The sequence below is a fragment of the Triturus cristatus genome, chromosome 1_2 (assembly GCF_964204655.1).
Source record: "Triturus cristatus chromosome 1_2, aTriCri1.1, whole genome shotgun sequence".
In the NCBI taxonomy this organism is placed as follows: domain Eukaryota; kingdom Metazoa; phylum Chordata; class Amphibia; order Caudata; family Salamandridae; genus Triturus; species Triturus cristatus.
The window spans coordinates 53,645,341-53,671,925 of NC_140580.1; the positions used below are offsets into that span (position 1 = coordinate 53,645,341).

Genomic DNA, 26,585 nt, shown 5'->3' on the forward strand with positions numbered 1-26,585 from the left:
CTTCATCACAGCAACATCAGAGGTCGCCATGGCGTCAGTAGTCACGAATATAAATGACAAAGTGTAAAACAGATATATAGACATATTTTACAGAAAGGTTGAGTCTAGCTGTTTAGTAACATAATGGTTTCACTTTATTTTAACAATACATTTGTAAAACCAACACATTAAAAACAAATAACTACCAACAAAATATGCGTAATGCACAATATATATTACACAACATTGCCAAGGGATACTAATAAAAAATATTCTTGTGGGACTACATACATGCTTCCTCATCTAAAAGCATACCATGGCAATCGTGTAAAAGCAGCAAGAAGGCAACGAGAGGCTGAAGGACCCTCAACTTCAATAGCAGCCGCAACAACACCAGGGCAAGGAGTCCCTTCAAAGGTCCAATCTCAACTTCAATATTTGGCTTCAGAGTTTTCCCAGATGGCATCATACTGCATTGATTGTGGAGCTGTAGTGAGTGGTGGGGAGTAGTCCATAACAGCCCTTCGCAATGCTGTAAAATTTCAGAAATGATGATTTATTTTTCATTTTTGGCCCTTCATTGTTTTTCTACATTAGCAGTTATTTCACTAGCTTCTAATTTATTGTAACAAAACTTACATAAAACTTGCCATATGGACAAGTCAAAGTATTCCTCTACAAATAAATACACAGCTAACTTTTTCCAGCTATTATTATTTTCTTTTTCATTTTTTAAATACAAGTCAACAGTCCATGTTTGAATCTTGTAGTGAGTGCCTCAACAAAATATACGAACATACTCTGTTTTTTCAGAACACACTGTGTTATATTTTGTAATCTCTTCTCCTAAACTATCAACTGTAATATCTGTGTCCTGTTCAGCAATTCCTCCTCTTAACAACTCTTCATTTTCCCTAGAATCCTGCTCAGGGCCAAAGAAACAAAACTACACATCATCACAAACCTTTTCTACCTCTGCTACAGTACCATGCAAAAGTGCTCTATTCATTTCTACTAAACAGCCTCCTAACTAAAGTTTGCATTGTTGAGTGATTTACAGATAACATCCTGAAATTATGAAGGTGCTTTGGTACACTTTCTTTGAAGAACAAGCTAGTTCCCTGCAAACGTGTATGCTTTCTAATCTTGCAAGGATCTAATCCTTGAAAAGTACTTATTTTGTGTTTCAAACTTCACCTTGGAAAGATACGTAGAAATGTACTTAATATATCAATGGATTGCTGTTGAATACTACAAACACTACTACAATTCCATTTGTATACAGGCGCCTGACTCCACCTCCCTTGTAGCTTTTCTCCAATAACTTGTTTTACATTTCTAGGAACCATCACCTCTTTTGCTATAGGAGTGCCATTCTTCATTTCATAACAGCGTCCTCTGTAACCAATGTCATGAAATAATCTTGTTAGACGGACCGGGAGGGTCGGCCGAGGACAAGGGGAGAGGTCTCCGGGGAGAGCCGTCTCCAGCGATCGTACAGACGAATAACTTCCCCCCACCGAGGTACACCACACAATGATAAGGTTTAACGTTCTTTATAAGCAATCTTTAGGTACGATAGAATGGTACAAGGAGGTCAGGACTCAGGGGTCCCCTCGATTCTAGTCTCTTGGTTGGGAAAGGGGGTAGCGGGACAGTCTTGTTACCAATCAGGTAGATGCGATGGTAGGATGGATAGCTCACAATCCTCGAGCTCGGCGTTCGAGATGGACGGACCGTGGCAGCGCCAGCAGGTCCCGGTGAAGGTGGTAGTTACAACGGTCCGCGGCAGCGCCAGCAGGTCCCGGCGAGGATGGTAGTTACAACGGTCCGCGGCAGCGCCAGCAGGTCCCGACGAGGATGGTAGTTACAACGGTCCGCGGCAGCGCCAGCAGGTCCCGACGAGGATGGTAGTTACAACGGTCCTCGGCAGCGCCAGCAGGTCCCGACGAGGATGTAGGATGCAGAAGGTTGCGGCAGCGCCAGCAGGCAGGATGATAGTTCACAAGGCAGGGCTACGGCAGCGCCAGTAGTCCGTCAAGGATGAGTTCTTCACGGTGTCTCTCGACTCCAGGATACAACTGCCTTCCTGCTCTGGAGCTGCCCCAGTTATAGGTCTGGCGCCCTTTGATGTCCGGACCCTCGCACTTGGAGGTCGGGAGGTCCGGGATGAGGGAGTCCAGACACCCAGCAGGGGGGTGGAGCCAGCGCCCGGGGGAGCTGGGGGTGATCGGCACCTGGCGGGGGAGAGCCATCGACACTTCTTTCTTCCATTGACCTGCCAAGTGGTCCGTTCACCTCCTGGGTGGATGGTGGTGCTGGGATGTCGGGGCCTGGCCAGGCCCAGGGTTAGGGTCGAGCTGAGGCCATGCGGCCTCGTGGTGCAGTGTCCAAGATGGCGGCCGGGCCGGGCGAGGGAGCCGGTAGTGGTTCGGCCCCATGATACAGAGATGTCCGGGGGCAGGAATCCCGTCTTGGGACGGGGTGCGGGTTGCTTCTGTGGGTAACACCTGGAGGGCCGGGGCTCGGGCCCTGTCATGCGGGGAGGGAGCAAGCCCTTCATGTGGCCTGTCCAACATGCGTCCCCCCCAGCTGAAGGCGGGGAGAGTCACCCATCCTCTTGGGGACTCTCCTCGTCGAGGCGGAAAAAGCGTGACAGGCCATCCGCGTTGGCGTGGTCTTGGCCCGGTCGGTGTTCCACAGTGAAGTCCATCCCCTGCAGGGAGATGGACCAACGCAATAGTTTGGGGTTTCCCCCCGCATCTGCATTAGCCACTGCAGGGGCCGATGATCTGTTTGCACCCGGAAGTGGGTACCGAAGAGGTAGGGCCGGAGCTTTTTGAGGGCCCACACCACTGCGAAGGCCTCCCTCTCGATGGTGCTCCAGCGCTGTTCTTGGGCCAGGAGGCGTCTGCTGATGAAGGCCACTGGTTGGTCAAGTCCCTCGGAGTTCAACTGGGAGAGGACCACCCCGATGCCATGGTCGGAGGCATCTGTTTGTACGATGAATTCCCGACTGTAGTCGGGGGCCTGGAGCACAGGGACAGTGCACATGGCGGCTTTCAGCTTCTCGAAGGCCGCTTGGCAGTCTGGGGTCCAGTTGACCTTCTTCGGGTGGTTTTTGGATGTGAGTCCCGTGAGGGGCCCCACAATGCTGCCATAGTCCCTCACGAACCGCCGGTAGTAGCCGGTGAGCCCCAAGAAGGCTCGGACCTCGGTCTGCGTGACTGGAGGTTGCCAGGACTGGATGGCAGCGATCTTGAGTTGTAGAGGGGCCACCAGACCGCTTCCCACCTGGTGTCCGAGATAGGTCACGGACCCCTGACCAATTTGGCACTTGCCGGCCTTGATTGTAAGGCCGGCTCGTTGGAGGGCCTGCAGGACCTCTCGGAGGTGGTGGAGGTGGTCGGACCAGTGGCGGCTGTACACAGCGATATCGTCCAGGTAGGCGGCGCTGAACTCCTCGAGCCCCGCCAAGACCTGGTTCACTAGTCGCTGAAAAGTAGCTGGGGCATTCTTCATGCCGAATGGCATGACTTTGAAGTGGTAGTGGCCATCGGGGGTAGAAAAGGCGGATCGTTCTTGGGCCCGGGGTGTGAGACCGATCTGCCAGTAGCCCGCTGTCAGGTCGAAGATGCTGAGGTAGCGGGCAGCCCCCATGCGGTCGATCAGTTCATCCGCTCGGGGGATGGGATGAGCGTCGGTTCTGGTGACAGCATTCAAGCCCCGATAGTCGACGCAGAATCGGAGCTCAGGAGTGGTGCCGGGGGCAGCAGCTTTGGGGACCAGCACGACCGGGCTGGCCCAGGGGCTGTCCGAGGGCTCGATGACCCCGAGCGTGAGCATCTTTGATACCTCCTCTTGGATGCAGGCCCGTACCCGATCTGGTACGCGGTACGCCCGGTGTCTGATAGGGGGTCTGTCCCCAGTGTCCACGTCGTGCAAGCACCAGGGGGTGACCCCTGGGGTGAGGGAAAACAAGGTCGCAAACTGCAGCAGGAGGTCCCGGCAGCCTTGGCGCTGTTCCGGGGTGAGGGCATCTGAGAGTCGGACCCCGTCCACGGAACCATCTTTCTCACGAGTCTTCAGGAGATCAGGGAGATGCTCGGAGTCTTCTTCCGCTCCACTGTCTGTAGCCATCAGGAGGCTGAGCTCCGAGCGCACAAAGTGGGGTTTGAGTCTGTTGGTGTGGAGGACCCGGAGGGGGTTCCGTGGAGATTTCACATCGATGAGATAGGTGACGGGGCTCTTGCGCTCGACCACTTTGAAGGGCCCCGTCCACTTGTCCTGCAAGGCACATGGCTCGGTGGGGGACATCACCCACACTTGTTGGCCAGGTTCGAATTCGATGGAGGAGGCATTTTGATCGTACCATTTTTTCATGTCCTCCTGACTGGCCTCAAGGTTCGCTTTCGCTTTTTCTCTGAATCGCCTGCTCTGATTGCGTAGGGTCAGGAGGTACTTGAAGACGTCTGGAGGGGTCTTTAGGGGGGCCATCTCCCAACCTTCTTTGACTAGGCTGAGGGGCCCTCGCACAGGGTGCCCGTACAAGAGTTCGAAAGGGCTAAAGCCGAGGGACTTCAGGGGGACTTCTCGATATGCGAAGAGGAGGCACGGAAGTAGCACATCCCACTGGCGACGGAGGGGCTCTTCCAACCCCCCAATCATTCCCTTGAGCGTGCGGTTGAACCGCTCGACTAGTCCGTTTCCTTGAGGGTGATAGGGGGTCGTGAATCGGTAGGTGACCCGCACTGTTGCCAGAGGGACTTCATATATTTCGAAATAAAGTTTGTGCCTCTGTCGCTGACGACTTCTCGGGGGAAGCCCACCCGGGAGAAGATCCCCATTAAGGCCCGGCCGACCACCGGGGCTGTTACAGTTCGCAGGGGCACAGCCTCGGGGTAGCGGGTGGCGTGGTCCACCAGTACCAGGATGAACCGATGTCCTTGTGCTGTACGGGGGTCCAGGGGCCCCACAATGTCTATTCCCACCCTCTCGAACGGGGTGGTGACAACTGGGAAGGGTTGCAGAGGTGCTTTGAGTTTGCGGCCGCTCTTCCCGCTGACCTGGCACGTGGGGCAGGACCGGCAGTGGTTGAGGACGTCGTTTCTCATCTTTGGCCAGAAAAAGTGGGTCACCAGGCGACTGTAGGTTTTGTCCTGGCCCAGGTGTCCAGCCAGAGGGACATCGTGGGCCAAATTTAACAGGAAGTCTCTAAAACGGAGGGGCACCACCAGCACTCGACTGGCCCCTAACTCTGCGATTCTCTGTTCACTGTACAATAGGTCGTTGTCCCAATAGATCCAATGGGCTCCGGTGGTGTCCCCTGCGCTCTGGGCGAGGGCTTGCTGGCGGAGTCCCTCGAGGGAGGGACAGGTCTTCTGTTCTTGACGGAACTGTTCCTGGGTGGGCCCCCCTTCTTGACGCCACTGAGCCAGGTCGGGAAGGTCCTGGGGCTGGGGCTGAGCGAGCCCTTCGGGGGTTTGCTCTGGGGGGTCGGTATGGTCGGTGTCCTCTACTGGAGCGATCGGGGGAGGAGGTGCTGGCCATTCTGGTTCTTCTGATCGGGGGATGGCCCGGGCGGCCATGGACCGGGTGGTTACGCACGCCCAGTCCGGGAGGCCCAACATCCCCAGGTGCTCTCTTCTTTCTACGGCGGCCCACGGGGAACTCTCAAGATCATTCCCCAGGAGACAGTCCACGGGGGCATCATCTCGGACCGTCACCTTCAACATGCCGGAGACTCCTCCCCATTCGAAGGGGACGCAGGCCATCCGACATAGACTCTCTGAGTTGTCGGCTGAACGGACGGGGCAGAGAATGTTCGGCAGGATCTGCTCTGGTTTTACCAGGTGACAGCGGACGGCCGTCACACTGGCCCCCGTGTCACGTAGTGCTTCGGCCCGGCGTCCATTAATGTTCACCCACTGACTATATTTTCTGGTGTTGGCGGGTAGGGGAGCCCGCGGGACCATGTCTCTTCCCCCTAGGCACGCTAGAACCATGGCGGCCGGTTCCCACTCTTGTCGTTCCTGTTCGCATTCTTCCTGTTCTTCGGAGATTTGTTCTCCCCCCAGGGCGGCGGCAGCTACCTTGCGGGGTCTCGGAGTTTGGTTCTGTGGACAGTTCGGGTCATTGGTGTAGTGGCCGACTCGCTGGCATCGGTGACACGTGACATTGGCTCGGAACCCCGGGCGCATCGGGGGGTTGCCCCGGCTGGCCGGGGGTGGGGTGCTGGCAGCGGGAGCGGCCGGGACGGTGTCTCTTCCTCGTCCCTGGCCTCCTCCTCCTCCTCGGGGACGGTGCTGACCTTGATTGTTCCGGTTCTGTTCGTGCGGCCCTCTCCGGCCTACTCGGGTGCTTTCCCACCGGTCAGCTTCGGCGGCGAGTTGCCGTGGGTCAGTCAATTTACTGTCGAGGAGGTGCTGCCTGAGCTTGACGAAGCAGTTGTTAGAGAGGTGCTCCCACACCATGAGATTAAAAAGTTGCTCGTAGGTCGTTACGTGGCTTCCCTTGATCCAACCCTCGAAGGCTCGGCTGAAATAGTTGACATATTCCACCCAAGTTGTACCCGGGATCCGGGTGCAGTCTCGGAACCTCTGGCGGTACATTTCGGGTGTGAGCCCATATCGGGTGAGGAGGGCAGCCTTCATGTGATCATAGGATGACATCAGATGGTCTGGGAGCTGTAACAGGGCATCGCGGCCTTCATTGACGAACCTCCCCCATAGACCGGCTCCCCAGTCACTTCGATCGATCCGGTGGGAGGTCATGGCGATCTCGTAGGCCTTGAACCACTGTTGTATGTCGTCCTCTCGGACATACTCTCGAACGACATCCTTGGGGATGTGGACTTTCTTTTCTGTCGCTCCTGGGGTGCGCGGTTGCTCGGGCACCTCCAGTTCTTTGTTCTGCTTCCGTAGGTCTATTTCTGCCAGTTTGCGCTCGTGCTCGTACGCTAATCTCTTTTCTTCGAGCTCTCTCTGCCTCTGTTTTTCTTCCCGTTCTTCTCGGAGCCGCAGATGTTCTAGGTTCAGTTTTTGTTCGGCTAATTTTAGTTCACCGTCCATTTTGAGCCGTGCCATTTCTAACTCATGTAGTCTGTTTTTCTCTCTCTCTTGGATCTTTTCCTGCGAGAGGCCCGTTCTTCGCTCCTCGGGAGCCGTGGTGTTCCTCTCTGATGCTGTAATGTTTTGGTCCGGGGGTCTGGCGGCCCCGGTTTCTGCCCACGACTCAATGGCGTGCTTGAAATCGTCTTTAGTACTCAGACCGGTGGTAGCAATGCCTAGTTCAATGCAGAATTGTTTCAACTCACGATGGCTGTACTCTTCCAATTTCTCCATTTGGAATTTCTCGGTGGATCCGCTCTCTTTGGTTGTCATTGTGGTTTCGTCGTGGGGTGAGTTACTCTCTGTACGATTACGCGTTGATTCGGATCGCGCCGCTGGCCACCAATGTTAGACGGACCGGGAGGGTCGGCCGAGGACAAGGGGAGAGGTCTCCGGGGAGAGCCGTCTCCAGCGATCGTACAGACGAATAACTTCCCCCCCACCGAGGTACACCACACAATGATAAGGTTTAACGTTCTTTATAAGCAATCTTTAGGTACGATAGAATGGTACAAGGAGGTCAGGACTCAGGGGTCCCCTCGATTCTAGTCTCTTGGTTGGGAAAGGGGGTAGCGGGACAGTCTTGTTACCAATCAGGTAGATGCGATGGTAGGATGGATAGCTCACAATCCTCGAGCTAGGCGTTCGAGATGGACGGACCGCGGCAGCGCCAGCAGGTCCCGGTGAAGGTGGTAGTTACAACGGTCCGCGGCAGCGCCAGCAGGTCCCGGCGAGGATGGTAGTTACAACGGTCCGCGGCAGCGCCAGCAGGTCCCGACGAGGATGGTAGTTACAACGGTCCGCGGCAGCGTCAGCAGGTCCCGACGAGGATGGTAGTTACAACGGTCCGCGGCAGCGCCAGCAGGTCCCGACGAGGATGTAGGATGCAGAAGGTTGCGGCAGCGCCAGCAGGCAGGATGATAGTTCACAAGGCAGGGCTACGGCAGCGCCAGTAGTCCGTCAAGGATGAGTTCTTCACGGTGTCTCTCGACTCCAGGATACAACTGCCTTCCTGCTCTGGAGCTGCCCCAGTTATAGGTCTGGCGCCCTTTGATGTCCGGACCCTCGCACTTGGAGGTCGGGAGGTCCGGGATGAGGGAGTCCAGACACCCAGCAGGGGGGTGGAGCCAGCGCCCGGGGGAGCTGGGGGTGATCGGCACCTGGCGGGGGAGAGCCATCGACACTTCTTTCTTCCATTGACCTGCCAAGTGGTCCGTTCACCTCCTGGGTGGATGGTGGTGCTGGGATGTCGGGGCCTGGCCAGGCCCAGGGTTAGGGTCGAGCTGAGGCCATGCGGCCTCGTGGTGCAGTGTCCAAGATGGCGGCCGGGCCGGGCGAGAGAGCCGGTAGTGGTTCGGCCCCATGATACAGAGATGTCCGGGGGCAGGAATCCCGTCTTGGGACGGGGTGCGGGTTGCTTCTGTGGGGAGGGAGCAAGCCCTTCATGTGGCCTGTCCAACAAATCTATTACCCTGGAGATAGATTTCTTCATTAAAGAAAGGCTCCGAACCCACTAAAAAATGTACAAAAGTTACTCCTATTCGCTAATCTTTTTTTCTGGTATTGTCTCCACATGCCCAACACCACTTTGTCAAGAGTCTTCATTCTATTTATACTCAAAATGAAAAGCTACCTTTTCAGTGCAGAGGCCTTATCAACTACTCTCTCAACTCGTTCTTTCTGTTTCAGTGGCTCTCTCCTTCTTCTATACTTTTTCATAGTTCTCAGTAGATTATAACTACTCTACTACAAAACATTCTGGCTCTGATTTCCTAAAACTGCTTCTGTCTCCTGGTTAAGGTGTGTCATTCTTTGTTACATTCTTTACTGTTCTTGTTATATAGATCTTGTTCATTGTTATTCATTCTCATAGTTTGAATTTTATATTAATTAATTTGGAATCATTAGAAAAATCCACATATTTTTAAGAAATGACTTTGTCCTCTTACCAGCAGCTTTTTTCTTTCACCACTTTTCTTTATTTTGCCCCTTTTGGGTCTCAGTTCTGCATAGATCCTATAGTTTCTTCTATTCCTTTTTCCTCCGAGCTTTTGTAGGCATTCTGTCTGTAGTTATGCAGATATTGTTCAGTAAAAAAATTAAGTATATTGGAATGTTTATTCTAGCCAATGTACCAACTACTTTACTACTGCCATACACATAACACAACATCTGTTTTTATGTTATCTTGCAATTTTAAATCTATAGATGAACCTAGCTACATAACTGCAAGCACTTACTTTAATGTACCAAACCCAAAACAAAACACAAAATTTAATTTATTATTTACCTTATATTATTCTAGCACCCTCTCCTACAGCACAGCTGCATCGTATATCAGTTCTCACATATAAACACTAAAAGACCACTTTATCCTTTTCGTAGGAAATTTAAAATAAACATCAACATTGTGTAAATGTACGCACAGTGTCTCAATACTGTAAATCCGAAAACACACCATAAGAGTTATTTTTCAATGTCTCTCTACCACTGCATCACTGGTAGATTTAGTTTTTCAGAATTTTTCTACTCAGATGTGTAAGATTACAATTTTAAGAAACACTGTATATAAAATCTGCACATTAATTTGTATCACAGCATATAGCCCATTAATTCTTATGAGTACATGTATGACAGGTTCCATATATAATTCACCAGATGGTTCTAAAAAAGTACATATTCTTCACTAAAACTTACAATACATGTGTTTGTGGTTGAGTACAACAATGCTGATTGAATGAGTGCATGGATAGTGCACAGGTGGTTCCCTCAGAATATAGGTAGTGCCTGGAAGATTCCCTGAGTAGGTAGGAACTACATCCGCGGTTCCATATGTGTATAGGTAGTGCCTGTGTATTTTCAGTACTATATTACTACTATCTGGGTATTTGAGTGCTGCCTGAATGATTAGATAAGTGCATAACTAATGCCTTAATGATACAATAAATTCATAGATAATGGTTGGATGATTAAATGAGTGCTACTCTAGTCCCTGGGTGGTAACAGGACTACATGCATAGTATATACGTGATTTATTCAGTGCATGCATAGTGTGTACATCATTGTTTAAGTGCATTCATACAACCTGGCAGATTGCATGTGTGCATGAGTAGTGTTTCCGTGATTTAATGAGTACATGACTGATGCCCATGTGTTTTTTGTTAATTGAACAGGTAGTACCTGGGTGATTATAAAAGTACATGGGTATTGCCTGGATAATTGAATGACTGCATCAGTAGTGCCTGGCTGATAAAATGCGTGCATGACTAATGTCTGAGTAATTTTATAAGTCCATTGTTAAAACTTGAGTGATTGAAGAAAAGTGAGTGTGCTGCTGTGGTGATTATATTAGTGCAAGAGTATTGCCTCAGTAATTGGATGAGAGCATAGATACTGGATTGGTGATAGGTTCACTGCAATGGTACTTCTTGCATAATTGTATGAGTGCATTACTAGTTCCTGAGTATTTGGATGAGTGAATGGGTTGTGCATCAGTATTTAGAAGAGTGCATGGGTTATAAGTGAGTGTTTGGATGAGTGCATGAGTTGCGCATGGGTGTTTGAATAACTGCATACATACAGCTGTGGCGACTGTATATGTGAATGGTTAATGCCTGGGTGATTGGATGAATGCATGGGTGTTGCCTGCGTAGTTCAATGAGTACATAATTAGTTCCTCCATGATTGGAAGAGTGCATGTGTAGTGCTTGGGTGAATGGATAAGTGCATACATAGTGCATGAGTGCTGCCTGAGTAGTGGCTGAGTTATCCGATGAGTGCCTAAGTAATGGTTGGGTGACTGTAAAGTATGTCCATCGCTGTTACATACATAAAAGTTGTGACTATATCTGTAACTCATTGTTTAACTCCTTCTGTCAGTATCAATCTATCTGTTTTAGTGTATCTATCCTTTTCTAATGACCTATGTGTCAGAAAAGTCTAGATATCACACGTTATATATATTTGGACACATGCCTCTCTACAAGCATACATTGCTCTTTTACTTAACACGCACATGCATCTTTAAGTTCTAGAACAGAAAACAACAAATCTCACTTTTTCAAAGCACATAACCTTTTCTTAATGGCATACCTACATCATTTCTCAATTTTTTTCTTCTGTGTTTAAAACATATATTCAGCATTTCTTGAAGAAAAGTTACACACCAAATACAGGTAGCACAAGAACTCTCAACAGACATTATACACTATAAACTTTCCTCAATTTTAAACAGAGCATTTTTAACTAAATATATCACCCTGGAATGTTGTATATATGTGATTCCATAAAAGATATACCCCTGCAAGCCATCTTTCCCAAAATATATAGTTCTCTACATTTTTAAATAAACTCAAGAGTCCCACAGTACATATAACTATCTTCAACCACAAAAAATCCCAACATCTAAGCATATGCAAACCACTCATATAAGTAAAAAAACACATTGACAAACACTTCCTAATACATACCTAACACATATTACTTGTTTATAATACATACACAGGCGCTAGACATTTTCTTATGTTTTACTTATGACTATACTACTCCTGTGTAATACTGTGACCAAAAGTACCACAACTCACAGAATGCAAATAACATAGATGTATCTATTATGCACATGATGCTTAGATGTTTAAAACATTCTTAGTTTTACATTCCTCATTACAACTTTGAACAATACTATACTGTTATTTTTCTATAAACTACACAATGGAATAAAGGCACACTAATTCATTATTCTCTTACTTACCAAAACATTTCGTACTAACATCTTAAACACATACCCTCTGATAGATACAGTTCATCTCATATATTTTTTTCATATCACTGTGATACTCTTTTTTTATCAAACTTACATTTACATCTTCATTTCATGTGATAATTTTTTTAAATAACCAAAACATTATGTACAAACCAGTGAATAGAGTTTGTAGATTATATTGTTGTCTAAGCTCTTTTTTCAATAGGTTTGACACAGTTAGGATTTGTAAAATACCGAGCACAAGAATGGTGCACCACTCTAATACAAAGCAACCATAAAATGACAACCTCTTCAACTTTCCACTCTATGATAATGAGAAAGGCAGCAAATGAAAACATATCTTAAATTTTCGACTTGTTATCTCCAATTGTGAATGGTTAGCGTCTGTTAACCCATTCCCTCTCTTTCAAAATGAAGTTCCTGTCGCCGCGTGCTCACAATTTTTTCGCGATGATCATGAAAATAAACGGGACTCCTAACATAAATGTAGCTTAATTTTTGGGAAATTTAGATACTGCACAACCGTTTTTCCCACAGTCCTCAATTGGAAATTAAAATTTATCATTAGTTAAATTATGTCATAACTTTTCAACTATACATTTTTTTTATCTGTCTCTTTAACACCATTCCCCTCAATTCCCCCTTAGCTTGGTGTATCTAGCAACCCAGGGGAACCAGTAGGTCACAAATTCACAGCACATTGTAGAAGGAACAAGCTACTTCCAAATTAGATACAGCAGGTGTGGTTTACTGCACAAATTCAGAAGCATATCCATGTCTGTATTATATTCCTTGTTTAAAAAAAACAGCCAATAATAGGACTTCTTACTAATGCATCCAACATACTTCCTAATTTTATTCACTCACTTACTGGCAGAATCCAATGAAATATACCTTGTTTTCAAAAAAAGAAAACACCTCAATTTTAACTGCTTTAACTGCTTTTCATTTGGACATTCAGGTCCAGCCTTCTCCTGACTCCTTCACTTCAAAATGCTTAGAGTGTGGATTGCTGGCCACAGCAATGTCTATTGGGCTAAAGAGGCTGCAAAAAAGAGAGGCATTGACAGGGACTTGGATTTGCCAAACATGGAGATTACTTGATTACTTGGTTTGGCCAGCGAGGGTTAAAGTTTTATCAGTTGCTGGCTTTGGTTAAAACCATGGTGAATTGCCAAGCTCCTCAACTCATGATTGTGCACTGTGGTGGCAATGACCTAGGCACATTGACTGGGGTAGGGCTGGAAATCCTAATGAAAGATAACTCTGCAGAACTGATGCCGCTTTTCCCTCACACTGTCTTGGTGTACTCTAATATATGCCAAAGACAGAACTTGAAATGGTCAAATCAGTTCTGCTCACAAGGCCAGGAACCATGCTCATAAAACTGTTTCTACATTCCTCAGAGACCATCGTATGGGCTTTATCTATAACAACAATCTGCGTTTTGACATGCATAGAATTTATAGAAATGATGGAGTGCACTTTACAGATGAAGGCAACAGGGTGTTTCTAAGCAACCTGAAACTCTGCATTGGTCTTATGTGTAGTATACACACAATCAACACAAAGGGTCAGAGCCACACTAGTACCTGAAATATTGTTTTTGGGAAGAATGATTCACTGATTCTTTTTATATTTCCACCAATATTTGTGGTGTCGCCATGACAGTCACGACGTCCCCGTGACGGTACACAGGAGACCACGCTGGCGTCGGGGTGTCACTGTAAATATCGCACTGGATTAAAAAATCTATTTTGGACACATAACTAATGTCACTAACACTTATATTTCTGAAACAATGGTTCAGAGTACCTTGACCCTTTATGTTTGCTTTCACAGAAAATATTAGCGCCAGGACCCCTTCCCAATAGAAAAAATGGCAGCTGCAACTTTATGTTCAGGTTGCGTCCAGCCAATCACAGCATTCCTGTTATTGCGTGCAGGAACGATTAATCGCGAAATCGTCAGTACATATCTGCAACCAGAGATATCACTATAAATTTCAGCTTATTTGTCAGAAACTACTGTATGGATTTGCACCAAATAACAAAAAGCACAATCTGTGTAACAACATCTAACTTTGGTGTAATTCGTCCAGCGGTTCGGGCTGTAAGTTCGACAAAGCGTTCCTATGGGAATTACTATTACAAATGCACCCTTATTTTGCACCCCCATTTCTCAGTCCCCACTGCAGGGCTCACCCCCAAGCTTTCCATAACACACAGAACCTACTTTGGCACTTTTTGGGGAAAGTCTCATGCAGATTGGTCAAATTTATATGTATGTATATATCCAAGAAAGAAGTGACTCAAAGAGATGGACTCACCAAAGAACAAAAATATATTTCCACTACAACTTTTCAGCTTGTTAAGGCATGCATGGTTGTATTATATTACCTACTGGCGATAGCCAGTAGGTAGTTATAGTTAGGACCACGTTTCCATAGGAAAACCTCAACATTCTATTTTGAATAACTTTGGCGCCGGTCGACGAATCCTCGCAAATTTTTCAAAATAGGTGGGGCGCTACGCTCCGCTCCTACCCTGAAAGTCTCGGGGGGATCCGTCAAGCGGGGGCTGAGATAAAAGGGGGGTCCCAAAACGCGTTTTTCCCATGCATTTTTCCATAGGACCTTTAGAACGAGCTACAGCCCGAACGGCTGAACAGAATTACTCAAAATTTGGCAGAGAGGTAGTCCCTAGGTCAAGGAAGTGCCTTTTGTAGGTTTGGTGTAAATCTGTTCAGTAGATTCTGAGAAAATAGCCTTTAAATCAATATATATATCTGAGCCAGCTTACGGTACGCTTACCGTACGCTTACCGTACGCTTACGGTAAGCGTACGGTGGCGTGCGCGAGCGCGATTCTGATTGGCTCTTAGATCTTAGTAAACATTCGAATCGGCCGAAACCAGGAAGCGGCGGCCGCCATTTTGTCTCTCGCACTGAGAGTGATTTTTAAAATATCAAGCCCAAAAACATGTAAAGGGGCTGTTTTGACAACTCCCTCCCACATAGTCATGTTGAGGGAGTCCCCAAACATCCCCCAAGTGCAAAAACGGTTTTATTTTTTTTCGGCAATTTCGCGGGGTACGCTTACCGTACGCTTACCGTAAGCGTACGGTAAAAAAGATAAAAATAAAAAAAACACTATCCACACTTACCCCACCCCCTGTGCTTTTGGTGGCCGAAGGCCACCAAAAGCACAGGGCTTATGTTAAGGGCAAAAAACACTATCCACACTTACCCCACCCCCTGTGCTTTTGGTGGCCGAAGGCCACCAAATGTACAGGGCTTATTATAAGGGAAAAAAACTTAGCATTTAAAAAACCGTACTAATTCACTGAAAAAACCATAGGTTTCACACACGTTATAGTTAGGAATTAGCATTTAAAAAACCTTGCTAATTCACTGAAAAAACCATAGGTTTCACACATGTTATAGTTAGCGGAAATTTTACTGATAAAAAACCAGTGAAATTCCCCCGTTATAGTTAGCGCAGGCAACTATAACTCACGCGACTGCAATCTTCTGCTGATGACATATGTGTCTTTATGAAAAAAAAATATTTGTAATATATGTATAGCTAAAAATGTATGGAAGAAGACATGGGCAAATAAGTGTCTAAATACAGTATTAGCATCAGCAGAGGATTGCAGTCGCGTGAGTTATAGTTGCCTGCGCTAACTATAACGGGGGAATTTCACTGGTTTTTTATCAGTAAAATTTCCGCTAACTATAACATGTGTGAAACCTATGGTTTTTTCAGTGAATTATATATATATATATATATATATATCATCAGTGATGTCATTTGAGATGTCATCAGTGATATCACTGACCATGTCATGAATGATGCAATATGTGACGTCATCAGCAGTGCATTGCGGGGGCGTGAGTTATAGTTAGCTGAACTAACTATTACAGGGGAATTTCTAAGGTTTTGTACAAGTGAAATCTCCAATTAACTATAACATGTCTGAAACCTATGGTTTTTTTCAGTGAATATATATATATAGCGTCCCCGCAATGCACTACTGATGACGTCACATATTACATCATTCATGACATGGTCAGTGACATCACTAATGACATCACTGATTACTTCATCCAGTGACTGTGTTTCTATATAGTTTAAATATGTTTTATATATATGCCAAGGTGTATTGAGGAATGATTGGGTGTATAAGTGTCTGTATGAAGGATTTAGTAGGTACGCCACTGACTGTTTAAGTGAGTTATTACATGTGTCTTATTGAATGCATGGGTTAGTGACTAAACTGTGTGAATGTCTGTATCAGTCTGTCTGCTGTTGTATAAGCTGCTCCATGGGATGGTTAGTAGCTACATGAGTGTCTATATGGGTTATTGATTGGTTGCCAGAGTATTTGTATGGGTGCCTGAGTGTGTGTGTGGGTGCGTGGGAGGTGTGTGACTCTGTGAATACATGTTTGAGTGATTGATTCACTGGCTGTATGGGCTCAATAGTGCATGTGGAAACAGCTGTATGGGTGGGTCAGTGTGTGTACGGGTGTTTTACTGAGTGAATGGATGTCTCAGTGGTACATGTCCAAGTAACTACATATGTAAAAGGCAGTGTATCTGAGAGTTGGAGTATATAAATACCTATATGTGGGAGTCAGTGATTGTGAGAGTGGCTGTATAGATGAGTGTTTACTTGTATCAGTGATTGTTTAAGAGAGTAATTATGTGTTTGTTTCTGTTTGAATAAGTGATCTGTTGTGTGTATAACTCTATACATCAGTAAATGGAAGTGTGATTGATTCTTTGCATGACGGACTAGGTGTGTGAGTAACTCCATGAATGATTGGCGCTGTGTGAGTGTCTGTATAGGTGTATGGGTGCATATGATAGACTTGTATTCATGAGTGACAGCATGTATGAGGGACTGTATGGGTGAATGAGTGGATGTGTATCTAGACCTAGGAATCAGTGAGTGTGTATGTAGTAACTGGCATTGGTGTGTCGATGGTTTTGAAAATGATACTCTATATTTTAGAGTGGAAATATCAAAGTTTATATTAGAGTGTGAGGAGGTGCATCAGATTTTCACGTGGATGATTTCATCAGTGATGTCATCAGTGATGTCATTTGAGATGTCATCAATGATGTCACTGACCATGTCATATGTAATATGTCAGTAATATGTGACGTCATCAGCAGTGCATTGCTGGGGCGTGAGTTATAGTTAGCTGAACTAACTATAACAGGGGAATTTCTATGGTTTTGTACGAATGAAATGTCCAACTAACTATAACATGTCTGAAACCTATCGTTTTTTCAGTGAATTGCTAAGGTTTTTTAAATGCTAATTTCTAACTGTAACATACCTGAAACCTATGGTTTTTTCAGTGAATTTCAAAGGTTTTTTAAATGTTAATTTCTAACTATAACGTGCCTGAAACCTATGTTTTTTTCAGTGAATTTCAATGGTTTTTTTAATGCTAACTTCTAATTATAATGTTCATTTAAACTATAGTTTTTTCCGACACCCAAGAAGGACACAACACCCACTGCCACAACCCTAAGGACCTCCCCCCAAGTACCACCTCACTCCCTACCACCACCAAGGCAGTGCAGAACAGGACAGCGAACCCTCCAAAAACGGCATGGTCCCTCAGCCATATATTAGCTCAATGTTGGGAAATGTGGCAATCGTTTTTTCAGTAAATTTGAATGTTGTTTCTCAAATACTAATTTCTAACTTTGATGTTTCTGAGACCTATTTTTTTGTGAATTTCAAAGGTTATTTAAATACTAATTTCTGATTATAATGTTCATAAAACCTATGTTTTTCTCAGTAATTTTGAAAAAGAAATGTGATATTTTGTAAGTTTATCCTAAAAATAGTTTTTGTAATGTTTTTCATTTGTTATTTAAACTATATAATGTCTTCTTGTTTTTTAAATATTAAACAACTACATACAGTATGAAAGGGAGCCCAGCCCAGAGCCACATCTGAAGACCAACACATGTCATAGACCTACTGATCAAGCAGCTCCGACACCTAAGAACGCCACAACACCCACCACCTCCCCAGGACCCCCTCCTCTACCATCGAGGCAGCGCAGAACAAGACAGCGAACTTTCCGAAAATGGCATGGCCCCTCAGCCACACAATAGCTGAATATTGGAACAGGTGTGAACAAACTTTATGTGAAGGAAGCAATTCACCAATGAATAACAATGCACAAAATGCAAAGTGTAGCGGTGATGTGCTGGACACATCTCAGCATGCAGAACACACACCTCTCCATGTGCACAAATACTACTGGTGCTTGTAGTGTTGTGGTCAGTGGACCCAACCATGTTACGTCAAACACTAGGGAAGATCTCAGTCATGTAGCTGTGTCATCCCCCCTGTAAGCATAAGCGTAACCGGAGTGGGCTGGTCTGATGTACACCACTTCAGTGTAAGAGTGTGAATAAATAGGCCGGGGCTCTGGGCGTGGTTCCCTTGTGAACTGTGAAGACCAACGAGTGTGCCAGAGCGCCGGGCCTCACCCTGCCATGAGGTTGCCGCCATGAATGCAGGTCTCCTCGACACAGGCCCCCTGCGAACCCAGCGGCACAGCACCGCAGACTTTTGTCTGCACAGACTACTGCCTTCGATCTACACTGCGGACAGCAGGCATCACAATTCAGATGGAGTAGCAATTGCAGATAACGCAGTCCAGTACGCAAGATACATTGCTCCCAGTGTGGCCCTCTTGGATCACGCATTATTGCAGGGTGCACACACGCTGAGTGCATCAGGTGCCACTACCTCAGTGCACCACAAGTCATCGCCACGTGGCCTTACTGAGGCATAATTCAATAGACAAAAGACATTGCTCCAAGTGTGGCCCCCCCAGACCACGCATCATCGCAGAGTACGTACACGCTGAGTGCCAAAGGTATTACTAACTCAGTGCACCATAAGTCATCGTCATGTGCCCTTATTGAGGCAGAATTCAATAGAGAAAAGACATTGGTCTGAGTGCGGCCCCCATAGACCACGCATCATCGTAGGGTATGTACACGCTCAGTGCCAAAGGTACTGCTAACTCATTGCACCACAAGTCATCGCCACGTGGCCTTATTGAGGCAGAATTCAACGCAAGCAGCAACACATGGTGTCACTAACCCTGTTCAACACAAGCTGTGACACGTGGTGCCACTAACCCTGTTCAACACAAGCCGGCGACACGTGGTGCCACTAACCCTGTTCAACACAAGCCGATCCCACATGTGGAACTGTGTCCTGAGTCCTGGATGGCAGTGACGCCAAGTCAGTGGCCGCGACCACAGCACCAGGCTCCCTATGATCAGTGAGGCATATTTCCATATGCAAGGCCGGTGACACGTGGTGCCACTAACCCTGTACAGTACAAGCCGATGCCACATGTGGAACTGTGTCCTGAGTCCTGAATGGCAGTGACCCCAACTTCGTGGCAGCGACCACAGCAACAGACTCCCTACGATTAGTGAGGCATATTTGCATATGGAAGGCCGGCGACACGTGGTGCCACTGAACCTAAACTACGCAGGCCGGTGGGGCCACCAACCTATGCACGTGGCTGTGGGCCCTTGCTCACCGCTACCTCTGGCCTACAAGGCGATCAGCAGGGCTCACAATTCAAACAGATAGAGTCACGATTACAGATGACGCAGTTCAGTAGACAAGAGACATTGCTCCAGTTCGCCCCGTCCGCACCACGCATCATCACTGGCTCATACACCCTCAATGCTTCTGGTGACACTAACTGTGCACCTCAACTCAACGCCACGTGGCTATGGGCCCTTGCTGACCGCTACCTCTGGCCTACACTGTGGTCATCAGGGCTCACAATTAAAATTAAGTCTTTAAAATTAAGTCTGCAATGCACGAGGGGCCGGTGCCCAGTTCCAACTGTGGGCTCCTTTTTGGAGCAGTCTGGGGGGCAGATTTGCGCGATGTCGCTGTTCTTCGGATACAGCCAGTGGACCAGTGAATGTCTAAATGGCCTTTCTGGAGGCAGATGGGTGTCATTACCTCACGTTTAGCAACAGGCAGAGGTGTCACTTTCTTTCTCTTGCAGGGCCGGCCCAGTAACCTATACATACCTACCAGAGCAGGGGGCCTGAGCAGAAGTGGCTTCACTTGTTTTTAAGTCACCACTGTAAACAAATGTGTGCATTTTTTGTATCTCCCCCACCCCCCCTTTTTTTAAATAAAATTTCTCCGAAGCAGTGTTTTGAGGAAAGGCAATATGCAAATGTGGGCCATTTTTTTTAGCATGCCCGGAACGATTTTGAATCCTAAACCAACCCTACCATTACTAAATCTGTACTATCTTTTAGATGTGGGAGCTTTAGGATACCACTAGGTCGCGGCACATGGTTAGAGACACAGCGCTGGCATAAAAGATGAGCTGTGATGATTTTGTACACAGTGTGCGCACTCAGTATCCATCCTCATCTCTTTATTTCTCTCCCTGACACTCTTTCTATCTCCCTCTTACACTGTTTCTCTCTTCTCTCTCTCACTCTTCCTTTCTTTCTCTGTTCCTCTTTCTCACACTGCTTTCCTCTTTCTCTCTCTCTCTTCCTCTCTCTCTCACTATTTCTCTCTCTCTCACACTGTTTCTCTCTCTCTCTCTCTTCGTCTTTCTCACTCTTTCTCTCTGTGTTCCTCTCACTTTCTTTCTATTCTCTCTCTCTTCCTCTCACTATTTCTCTCTTTCTCTCTCTTTTCTTCTCTCCTTTCATGGACGCATGACACACAATTTTATCTTGCTTTTTATCTAACAGGCTGTGAATCATGAATCAACGTTCACCCCCCAACACCACCAGAGCTGAACGCGCGACAAATCTGCGATGATGCATGGCCTTCCTGACAATCAACACCCAATCTGAATTGTGAGTTCAGCTGGACCCGGTGTACGCAAAGGCTGAGGAGGTTGCTTTGGCACGTGGTGGACCCTCTTACACAAACGCCGGTGCAGAAGGTGAACAGAAAGACTTCTTTCCGCAGCAGCGGGCAATCACCTCTGGGCGGTGGGAGTGGATAGTGTGCAGCAGTCTGTGTGCACAAGAGCGCACAGACACCTCCAAGCAGTGGGAGTGGATGGGGTCCACCACCCTTATTGCGCATTACCGAAAAATAGAATTACACGCGTGCAGTTGTATGTACTCTGCAATTACTAATTCTATACTATCTTTCAGATCACTAAACTTGAGGGCTGCACTTTCTCCCGGCATGTGGTTGGAGACACACCTGTGGCACAAAGGTGAGCTGCAAAGATTTTCTCCAGTCTCAACACTCCCTCTCCATCTCTTCCTTTCCCTCTCTCACACTTTCTCTTTTTCTCTGTCTTATTCTTTCTTTCTCTCTTCCTCTCTCTCACTCTTTATCTCTCTCTCTCACACTGTTTCTCTCTTTATCTTTCTCTTCCTGTCTCTCACACTGTTTCTCTCGTTGTCTTCCTCTCTGTCTCACTCTTTCTCTTTTTGGCTGGATTCCTCTCTCTCACTTTTTCTCTCTTTCTCTCTCTCTCTCTCTTCTTCTCTCTCACTCTTTCTCTCTCTCTTCCTCTCTCCCACTCTTTCTCTCTTCCTCTCTCACTCTTTCTCTCTCTCTTCCTCTCTCTAACTCTTTCCCTCTCTCTTCCTCTCTCTCACTCTTTCTCTCTCTTCCTCTCTCACTCTTTCTCTCTCTTCCTCTCTCACACTGATTCTCTCTTCCTCGTATCTCACTCTTTCTCTCTCTTTCCCGTTCTTCCTCTCTCTCACACTGTTTCTCTCTTCCTTGTCGCTCACTCTTTCTCTCTTCCTCTCTCTCACTCTTTATCTCTCTCTCTTCTTCTCTCTCACACTGTTTTTCTCTTTATCTCTCTCTTTCTGTCTCTCACACTGTTTCTCTCATTGTCTTCCTCTCTGTCTCAGTCTTTCTCTCTTTGGCTGGCTTCCTCTCTCTCACTCTTTCTCTCTTCCTCTCTCACTCTCTCTTCTTCTCTCTCACTCTTTCTCTCTCTCTTCCTCTCTCTCACTCCTTCTCTCTTCCTCTCTCACTCTTTCTCTCACTCTTTCCCTCTCTCTTCCTCTCTCTCACTCTTTCTCCTCTCTCACACTGATTCTCTCTTTCTCTCTTCCTCGTATCTCACTCTTTCTCTCTCTTTCCCTGTCTTCCTCTCTCTCACACTGTTTCTCTCTTCCTTTTAGCTCTCTCTTTCTCTCTTCCTCTCTCTCATTCTTTCTCTCTCTGTCTTCCTCTCTCTCACACTGTTTCTCTTTCTCTCTTCCTTGTATCTTACTCTTTCTCTCTCTCACTCTTTCTCTCTTTATCTTTCAGATCACTAAACTTGAGGTCTGCACTATCTCCTGGCTCGTGGTTGGAGACACACCGGTTGCGCAAAGGTGAGCTGCAAATATTTTTCCAGTCTCAACACTCCCTCTCCATCTGTTCCTTTCTCGCTCTCACACTTTCTCTTTTTCTCTGTCTCATTCTTCCTTTCTCTCCTCCTCTCTCTCACTCTTTATCTCTCTCTATTCCTCTCTCTTACACTGTTTCTCTCTTTATCTCTCTCTCTTCCTGTCTCTCACACTGATTCTCTCATTGTCTTCCTCTCTGTCTCACTATTTCTCTCTTTGGCTGGCTTCCTCTCTCTCTTCCTCTCTCTCACACTGATTCTCTCTTTCTCTCTTCCTTGTATCTCATTCTTTCTCTCTTTCTTTATCTTCCTCTCTCACACACTGTTTCTTTCTTCCTTGTAGCTCACTCTTTCTCTCTTCTTCTCTTTCACTCTTTCTCTCTCTGTGTTCCTCTCTCTCACACTCTTTCTCTTCCTCTCTTCCTTGTATCTTACTCTTTCTCTCACTCTTTCTCTCTTTCTCTATATTCCTCTCTGTCACTCTTTCTCTCTTCCTCTCCCTCTCTCTCTCACTCTCTCTCTCTCTCTCTCTATCTCCTTTGCTGGATGCATGACGCACCATCTTATCTTTCTTTTTGTCTTGCAGGCTGTGAATCACAAATGGACCAGCGATGACACGCCATGGCTGTACATAGTTTTATTCGTTGTTGTTTTGATTAAATAAAATGTTTTATATGTAAATCTATATATGACTAAGATTCTTGTTTGTCCAACCGCACAGGGACAGTTCTGGGCCCAAGAAGGTTGTTGGGGGTATGTTGGTAAGAGGGTGGGTTACCTGCTGATGTGGGGAGAGGCAGCGTGAAAGGGGTATCTCTCACAGAAACAACTCCGGTATGTTTTCAGAAATGCCTCGGACAGAAACCAGCTGACGGACTGAATCAGAAATGGCTTTTCAATGCTTATGTAGTGTGACTTATGAACAGTTCGCACCCATGCTTGCAGAGGGACAACTGCGGCCCATCCGCTCGACTCACAGATGCAGAACTACGAGTCATCCGCTCCCAAAGGAACAGCAGAATAGTAGCTCGCAGAAGTACAGGCACAGCAGCGTACTAGCTCGCAAAGGTAGAGAGCTGCGAGCCGATGGACTGGCTTCTAACAGCATAGCTGCGAAGTGGTGGTGTTGGGCACAAGAAGTGTGAAAGGGTTATCTTCCTGCTGCTGTCCTGGAGTGGAAGTCGTACTGCCTGGCGCTCACCTGTTCTCCTTTATTGTTAATAAATCTTAAGCCTTAACTGCGTCTAAATCATCATTACACAGAGCTCCGCTATATTAAATTGCCCCCGGAACCTTTCTTTTATATTTTCACTCGATGCGAGGCTCAAGATGGCTGCTAACACTTCCTGGTTAGAAGTGTCAGCAGCCAATCAGACGCAAGCTCATGCTCAGCAGTTAGGCACCATCCAGATATATATATGTTTTTCCTTTAATATCTCAAAGCACTACTGAACGGATTTACACCATTTCTACAAAAGCGTGCTTTCTGGACCAAGACCTTTCCCCCTGCCAAATTTGGCGTAATTCCGTTCAGCAGTTTCACCTGTAGCCTTGTCTAAACTTTCGTATGCATTGAGAAAACACGTTTTGGGACCCCCTTTTTTCTCAACCCCCCCTTGACCAATCACCCCTAAACTTTCAAGCTAGGAGCTGTTCAAAAAGGAGTAAACATTCGTCAAACGATGCCAAAGTTCTAAGCACATGAAGGGCTCCAGGAGAGGGCTCGCGCAGCACCCCTTCCAACATAGTAAAACCCCGAGTTTGTGAGGACTCCAGCGGGCCCCCGCAGCCCCAGCAAGTCCCCGCAATTTAAAAAAAAAAATAATTCCCCCGAGACGTAGCCCACCCCGGGATCTCATGAAAGTAAAATGCAGGAACCCGCAAAAAGTTATAACCACATGGAGGGCTCCAGGAGAGGAGCCGCGCAACCCCCTCCCTACATGAGTAAAGGCGCAGGACTGCAGGGACCCCAGCGAGCCCCGGGACTGCACAGAACCCAGCAGGCCCCTGCAGTCCCAGCGAGCCCCGCTATTTTTTTCTAAAAAATTCCCCCGAGACCAAGCCCACCCCATTGTCTCATTAAAATAAAACGCAGGAACCCACGACCCCAGCGCGGATTGCGCAGATTTTAAAAAAAAAAAAAATGTTTTTGGGGCCCTGGGGGTCCTTCTGGGACCCCCTGAGCAGGCCTAGGGGGTCAGGGTGTTTCTACCCTGCCCCCTTCTCTTGCGTTCTACCTTTGTTTCTCTGTTTTCTGGTGACTCGCTTCTACTGACAAACAATATGGCTGCCAACACTTTCTGGTTTGGAGTGTTCGCAGTCAATCACAGTGAAGCTTGTATACGGCACTTAGGTTCCACCCAGATAGCGAAACTTTTATTTTTGTAATTTCTCAGCAACTACTGAATGGATTTACACCATTTAAGAAAAAGGTCACTTTCTAACCCATGCACTACCTTTGTGCCAAATTTGGGGTAATTCCGTTCAGTAGTTTCAGCTGTAGCCTTGCACAAAGTTTCCTATGGGAAATTGATTTTTTTACTCTTATGTTTTGAATTTCTGAAAAACTACTGAACGGATTTACACCATTTTAAAAAAAAAGGTCGCTTTCTTAACCAAGTTATACCTTTCTGCCAAATTTGGGGTAATTTCGTTCAGCAATTCGGGCTGTAGCTCCTAGCAAAATTTCCTATGGAAATTAACATAGGGAAAATGCCTTTTGGGACCCCCCTTTTTTCTCAGCCCCTGCTTCACGAATCATCCCAAACTTTCAGGACAGGAGCTGACCTGGATAGACTTTTTTTGGGGAGAATTTCACAAAGATTCGTCAAACGATGCCAAAGTTATCTGCAAATCAAAAAATGCTTTTCCTATGGAAACTGGGTTCTAACTATAACTACCTACTGGCGTAGGTAATATATATGTGCGTGTGTGTGTATATATTATATATATATATACCTTATTTCCTCCATTTTTGTTTTTTGCTGAATTTGTTTTTGTTGGCTGTGGGACTCTCTGCACTTTACCACTGCTAACCATTGCTAAACTGCTTGTGCTCTCTCCTTTAAACTTGGTAAGATTACCTTAGACCTGATTGTCGTATTTAATTTATGTATAAGTCCCTTGTACAGTGGTATACCATGTGCCTAGGCCCTGTAAATTCATTGCACTAGTGGGCCTGCAGCAGTCTGGACCTGTGGAAGGACTCTCTGAATAATTCCTGCTGCTGAGTACTCCACAAGACTGTTTTGCTGCCCCTAGGAAGGATTGCTTTGCTACCTGGAGCTTGCCTTAAACCCACAGAGGTCAGCCCTGCTGTTTAAACCCCACATGTTCACCTGAACCAGGGACTACCAGAATGAATCCAGGGCTTAGTTTGCTGGGCTCCTGTTCAGAACCATAGGGACCTAAAAGTATCCCACCATCCTTAACCTTCAAATGGACACAGCCTGAGTGAGTCCTGAACCCCCAAGTGATGTCTCACCAGTCCAGGATCCTTGATTGTAGTGCTAAAGGTGCCTAGATAGCCAAAATCTAAAACTTGGGACTTGGAAAATGTTTGGCTAAAGACTGAAACCAACCTGCTTGTCAATCCAACCAAGATGCATCGCCAGTCGCTCTGAACTCACTGCGTCTCCATGGACGTTCGTCTCCACAGCATCAAACACTGTTCTGCAACTTTGCCGAATAGGTATCCGACGTCCTGAAATTGTCTAAGGCTACAGCCTCCTGCCTCATCCCGCTGGGTATTTTGGATTCCAAAGAAGTAAAAATCTTCACTTCAACTTCATCCAGAGGCTACCCAGCAACGAGGCTCCCTCCTCAGAGAACGCCTGCAGCCAAGCCCCGTTGAACTTTACTTCCTCAGAACATTTTCTTCAAAATGTATTCTAAGTACTAAGGTATGCGCTGACTAGGGCCAATCCACTTGTATCTGATCCGCGCTCCATCGCAGTCAGCCACATTTTTCGACTTTGACCCGGTCTCGTGCAACTAGATGTCTGCAGTTTTCACTTTGATCTTTTAGGCACTAGTTTTTAATATAATCTTTAAAAAATCACTACTAATTGGATTTTGTCGTTATGGTGTCACAACATTTATTAAAATGTACTTTATGTTTCTGAATTGGTGTGGGATTTTTCTTGTGTTGTCACTTTATCACTGTTTGCATGCTGCATAAATACTTTACACATTGCCTCTAAGATAAGCCTGACTGCTTTTTGTGCCAAGCTACACAATTTTAAGCACAGGTTAATTTAGTGACCTTTTGTGGTTCACCTTGCCAGATATTTTGGCTATGCTTGACCAGGGCTCACACCCCAG

General features: G+C 46.5%; 1 long non-coding RNA gene across 1 annotated transcript in view; it reads right to left on the reverse strand.

The window, feature by feature from the left end:
• Nucleotides 1–263: 263 nt before the first annotated feature.
• Nucleotides 264–26,585, reverse strand: part of LOC146866757 (uncharacterized) — a 76,801-nt gene continuing 50,479 nt past the window's right edge. The window contains exons 2-3 of the long non-coding RNA XR_014965814.1: nucleotides 9,038–9,154; nucleotides 264–511 (exon numbers count right to left, since the gene is read on the reverse strand). This is a non-coding gene — a long non-coding RNA (uncharacterized LOC146866757). The remainder of the gene's footprint in view (nucleotides 512–9,037; nucleotides 9,155–26,585) is intronic.